The sequence below is a fragment of the Nuphar pumila genome, chromosome 5, assembly GCF_984573655.1.
Source record: "Nuphar pumila chromosome 5, dmNupPumi1.hap1.1, whole genome shotgun sequence".
Classification (NCBI taxonomy): Eukaryota; Viridiplantae; Streptophyta; class Magnoliopsida; order Nymphaeales; family Nymphaeaceae; genus Nuphar; species Nuphar pumila.
The window spans coordinates 51,365,047-51,371,451 of NC_143253.1; the positions used below are offsets into that span (position 1 = coordinate 51,365,047).

At 36.4% G+C, this 6,405-nt stretch overlaps 1 pseudogene across 1 annotated transcript; it reads left to right on the forward strand.

The window, feature by feature from the left end:
* Positions 1-516: 516 nt before the first annotated feature.
* Positions 517-3,969, forward strand: LOC149837581 (uncharacterized protein At4g26485 pseudogene; annotated as a pseudogene). Its single transcript, XR_016432235.1, has 3 exons — positions 517-895; positions 2,023-2,221; positions 3,537-3,969. The product of XR_016432235.1 is annotated as an uncharacterized protein At4g26485 pseudogene (transcript).
* The last annotated feature ends 2,436 nt before the right edge of the window (positions 3,970-6,405 follow it).

Here is a 6,405-nt window from a genome sequence, read left to right on the forward strand (position 1 = left end):
AAGGTGGTTCGGGCACATAATCAGGTTGGTTCGGTTTTATAATATGGAGAACCATTTGGGTTCGGGTACAATCTGGTTGAGTCCGTTCAAGTTCAGGTTTTCATTTACAATACCCAATACCTAATCCTTTTTCACTACAGGCCTATATTTTTTACCAGATTCAAACCTACGGATCCACCAATATCGGTTCGTGTCGAGTACAATCGGTTCGGGACATCGGATCGCTTACACCCGTAGTTAATTGAAATTGGATAGCCAGTTATCTGTAATTTTTCTAAAACTTAGGTCGGTATTTGTGAAAATACGAAAGGTTGTCCTGGAATTCTTCTTTTGCTTTTAATAATGATTCGAAAAAAAAATATTTTTATTTCTGTGGAAAGGATCGAATAAAATCCCGGCATAACGGGAGACGCCATTTGCTGTTGGTACTCTCTCTCTCTCTCTCTCTCTCTCTCTCTCTCTCTCTCTCTCTCTCTCTCTCAGCAAGAGCAAGAGCAAGGCTGGGGATTGCCCATCATGCCTTACTACATATGCCAACACTGTGGGGAGCCCAACAAGAACGGGAACCTCTGGGCGTGTGATTTCTGCGGCATCGACAACAGCTCCCGCACTTGGTACTGCGACGACTGCGACTACTTCAACCAGAGCGTCGTCTGCGAGATGTGCAGGCAGCCTTGCGACTACGACGACGATGAAGAAGAGTATGATGACTACTATGAAGAGGAAGAAGTCGAAGACGATGATGATGAAGATGAAGAAGAGGTTTTCTTCATGCACTACTCTAGCTTTCAGAATATTCTCCTCGTTGGGGAGGGTGACTTCTCCTTCGCCCTGTGCTTGGCTAACGCCTTCGGTTCCGCAACGAACATCGTTGCTACTTCCCTTGAGAGCCAAGGTAACCATCGATCTTTCCATGCATCCTTTCTTCATTGTGATGGTCAGGAGATTCGCTGGTCAGGGTCGTGTTCCTTATTTTCATTGATTGGTTGGTGAATCTTCAAGCGTCCTCTTCTGACGTCTCTTGCAAAACCATGCTGTTTTTAAGAGAGTATTATTAGTTAAAACATAATAAAACATACAAAATCTTGACCATCCATCCTTCTCTTTTTTCCCTTTTTGTTGGAATCCAAAGCAGCCTTCTTTTTGGGGCGCCATGGTTTTTCTTCTCATGGTATTCACAACACTTTAGAAACTATGGTTTTATTTCTGTCCGTTCCATATGCTGAATTATTCTAGTTGTAACGTGCAAAATCGCAGTTCCCATCTTTTTCCTTTCTTTTGAAGATATCCCAGCAGCATCCAGGAGAGTTGTACGCTGTGCTCTCATTCTTTGTTACTTATTGTATTCAGTGATCGCTCGTATTGTTGCTTAGTATAAAAGAGGGAAGAATAGTTAATGTAAGACGAAAGAATGGTTAATGTTCTTTTTAGAATTGTGAGATAATATCATATCGTAGCTTATGCCAACAAATCATCTTTTCTTGTTGTGCAACTATCATGATGTTTTTGTTAACTTGATAACAGGGGATTATTATGCTCCTGTTAAATAGGCCAAACCCCATCTGTATTTTCTTGCAAGGGCGTGGAATAATGGAATGAAGCAAATTCACATGGAAATAGATTCCGATTCACTTCAGCCGCTTCATCATACTTGCGTCTAGTCTTTGTTATTTAACTGGTTTACATGTTTGATAGGTCACTTTTAAAGTTAAACATATGCTAATTTGCTGTGCTGTTTTCATGATCCTCTGTTACGATATAAACATTTCAATGATTTGTCTAGAGAATTCAGTACATTCTGTTTCAGTTGGTTTTTGCTGTGTTTACCACCATGATTCTTGAAAGGAACTGTAGGGAGTCTGGCAAAATGTGCCCAAAGGAAGGAAAAAGTAAAAAAGGAAATGATATTTTGGTATTACCATTTGGATTCTATGAATATGACATTGTGTTTTCAGAAGTTTGGTTTGGAGATCCTGTTTCACTTTGAGCCTAATTTCTTCATCGTACCTCGGTGGAGTGCAGAAGAAGTGGAAGCAAAATACTCAAATGCGGATCGCAATATAGCTGATTTGGAATATATGGGATGCAGTGTTTATTTTGAAATTGATGCAACAGAGATGAGCGAGTACGAAATCTTTCACAGGGAAAGTTTCGACAGGATCATCTTCAACTTTCCACATGCAGGATATCATGCTCCAGAAAGATCTCAGTTACAGATCAAGTAAGTTGATCCAACGGGCTCAATACATAAGATATAGAGCAGATGCCATGCCTAGTTTTAAAAAATTTCACCGTATAACTAGAATTTATTCATGCTGAAACTACTCTTAACAGTCTGTTCTCTTGAAATATACTAAGCCAAATACTTGAAAGCCTTCTGGAGGTCCAAGTAAACCAATTAGGATGATTCACCTGGGCATCACACAAGCCAATATATATCTTTACAGGAATAAGGATTAATGTGCTATGATTTCTGAAAATTTTCCAGATAACTATATTTTTGATAACCATGATTGTATTTGATAAACACGAGATTTTTTTTTCCTTCCAAAATTTATTCTGGTTACCTTTGTTTTGTTTGGTTGGATATCTTCAATAGTACTATTTCCTTTTATTTGGTAAAGTCTGTGCTTTTATCTATCTTTTCGTATGGAATGTCTTCTTTTTAAAGCTAGCCCTTATGCCTGAGCTCAAGCTTATTATCTGTGCTACTCAAAGAAAATAAATTTGACCATTGTGGCTGTGTAATATTTGCAGAGCAAGAGATATGTGATCTTCCATATTCTAGCATTATTTTGTCTACCCTATTGCTTGTGAATATTCGATACTAGCTATTTTTTTCTTTACACAACCACAAATCAGAATATTGAAGGATATGATTCCATTTGTAAATGTTCTTTTTACAAAGCACTTGTTTATGCGCTCTATAACATGAGAAGATTATGACATATGAGCCACCTGAATGAGTAATTTTTTTCCACTTTTTCTCTTCTTCATGAGCTATTTCTTTAATGGGCTTGATTTCTGGTTGATTCTTAGCCAGGTGCAAGGCATACAATTGCATCTAAAGTTGTAAAGCATGTAAGTAAGCTGATTCTCAGTGCAACCTTTGAATAACCTTGCCATAATCCGATCCTCTCAGTGTAACTTTTGATTAACCTTGTTAATGTCCTATATCAGTTAGAGTTTCCATCTCTTGGTGAATTTTTTGCGTGTGCTTCATTCCAGATGCAGACATGCTATTACTTCACCCACATCAGAAAGCGATCAAAGGCTTATCTTAGAAAATTTTCTCCTTTGGTTGCACTTGAATGTCTTTTGGACCAAGGGTGACAAGGCTCATCTCCCATGGAGGAGTTTAAGCAAAGCTCTGTGCAGCTCAAACAATATTTGATTGACTTGACTGAAATTTGCAAATCGGCATAATGCATTTCGCTTTTGCTGGAGACTATTTTATTGTACTTACACCTGTACAAATATTAGAATTGTTTTTCTTTTCACTATTGTGCTAACATTGTTATGTGCCTTCAAAAAAGTTTGCACAAGGAGTTGGTGGAAGGCTTTATGGAGAATGCAAAGGACTTGTTGAATGAAGATGGAGAAATTCATATAACTCATCGGACTGACTATCCTTACAAAAGGTGGAACTTGATTGATCTAGCAAGGAATGTTGGCCTTGTCCATTGTGGGTCCACTGTGTTTCAAGAAGATGATTATTATGGCTACAGTGTCAGGAGAGGGGATGGGCCCTTTAGTCATGAAGGATTTCCTACACAACCAAGCTCAACTTTTAAGTTTAGGCTTCCTCGTATAATTTACTTATAAAAATCTCAGTCAACACTGTTCAGATATAGATACATTTACATTTAATGAAAGTGGTGCTGTGTTTCATGTCTTTTGTTACAATCTATCTGGTTAGCGAAAGTACTCTGGATGTTTATTGCCATTTATTACAATTTAAAGGGGTGTTATAGTTTGTTGTTAATGCTCAACTAGCATACTCCTGGAAAGTCCAAACTCTGGTATGTATGCATAATCATTTTTTTCATGGAATTGCTTATGCTGGACATGCAAGGAAAATTTGTTCAAGGGGGTGGTACATGTCCTGTCAAGCTTTCTGCATGCTTTGCAGTCTGTTTCTTTTCTTCCCCCACCCCCTATACTATGATCATCTGGTCATTGTGAACTGTGATGATGTGCATAATAGCTTAGAGGCCTAATACTATATCAGTTAGAGTTTTCATTCAAGTAAATGTTATCAAAATATCTATGCATATTTGTTGGCTATTTATATTTAGAAAATAACTATACTAAAAGTTTACTAAAAGTTTAATAACTTTCGCATATCCGGTTTTATGAAACATCAAAACTATAAATTCCTTAAAGTTATTATTTTTTGAAACAACTATAGATTTTCAATTAGAGTGACTAGTGTTACGATATTGTAGTTTAACCTTTGCATAAACTATCATTAATTGTTTAAATCAACTGCACAATATATTATTCATCTAATGAAAATAACATACCACAAAGTGGTCACTCATATATTCTTTATACATTCAATTAACAAAACCACCTATAATAATTACTCTAAAAACCAACTACCTACATAAACTTTAACCCTTATTGAATGCTTGTGCAAAGTCAACTCCAACCCCATTACACTTATGCACAGTTAATGCTAACCACGTTACCCCAACACAAAACCATCAAATATTAAATAAATGACAAAAAAATAAGCATAAATAATCTACAACACTAACAAATATATATATATATATATATATATATATATATATATATATATACCTAAACATAGTAAACCTTAAACAAAAAAACCCGATGCCAAATATTATATAAAACACTGGCAAAAATAAATATACATAAATCATCTACGAAAACAACCAAAGACAAATAACAAAAGATTGTATAATATATATATCTGTATACAAATAAAACTCACTTTTTGACCTAACCAGAAGACGAGAAAGTTTATCAAAGGGATGTTGCAAGACGATTTCATAGGAATCACCATAAAGGAGAGAGAGAAAGGCTTAGGATTCTAGAGGGAAAGGGGTTAGGGTTTTAATAAAAACAAACAAAAAAAAGAAGAGAAAAAAGACCATAATGACTTTATATATGATCAGCAAGCATGCAAAGGTACAATATTCACAACAATCAGCACACATTTGCAGACATATGTGAGGAGTATTTAGTTAAAGGAGGTTCTCGAGTTTTATTCATGAGGGTCGTACTATATTTTTGAAGGTACTAGTATATTTGCATATCTCTAATCAAAGTGCAAATGTTTGTGACATTCGCAATAGGTATTTGCAAATGTCCATAGACATTTGCAAACGTATGTGAGGAGTATGTTAGTTAAAAAAGGTCAGTACGTTTTCTTATCGAAAATCGCAGTATATTTGAGAAGGTCGTGCATGTCAGATCAAAGTACAAACATCGAGGACATTTGCAATAAGTTACTATGAACGTCAACACACATTTGTGAATCTCTTTAAGGAGTATTTCTTTAAGGAAGATTTGTAGGGTATCTTTGCGAAGGTCGTACTATATTTGCGAATGTAGTACTATATTTGCAAAGCTCCACGTCTCCTTTTTATTGGAGGTTGTGAACTTCCTACAACATACCTATATATCGTGCAAACCTCGGCAAGTTAGCATGTGTGAATGGTAAAAATGTTCTACAAAAGTCAAGAATCGGATATTTTGGATATACGGTGAATTTCATCACATTGTGAGGTATTTCGGGAAACCCACCATTTTGCAAGAACAGTGCGGTCATTTTCCATTTATACATAAAGATGATTTATGCCTAAACTGATTGACTCATATAGGTCTTCAATCTTAGCCATTCTCAACCCTTTTGAACCCAGACTCTTTTGTACCCAAACCTGTTAACTCGTATGGGTCCATAATTTTCAGGCACACATGGACCCAGACCAGAACCCAACCTGAGTCAGGTTTGAGTCTATTGTTAGACCAAATTAGTAAATGGGTCTACTAAGACCAGAACTATTTCAACCCTACCCAATTTGTACTAAACCTGTTAAGCCACATGGGTCTACAATATTTAGCCATTCTCAGACCCAGACCCAAACCCAAATCGCTTTTGGTCAGTCCCAGGTCCAAATTTTAGGCCCAATTCAAAAATGGGTCTGACAAGAATCAACTCAAACTCAAACCAAACCCTATACATGTTATAAAACCCAATCATAGCGGTTTGAATTTCAATAAGGCATTTATGCCTGTTTCTGTTGAAAAATGTTCAAATTCCCCACTTCCATTAGTTAAACCCTCAAAGAGCTCATACTAAGGCCAGGGAAATGACAAAAGATGCCCTAACAGAGTTGCAGTCAAATCCCAAGTGTTAGTAAACAACATACT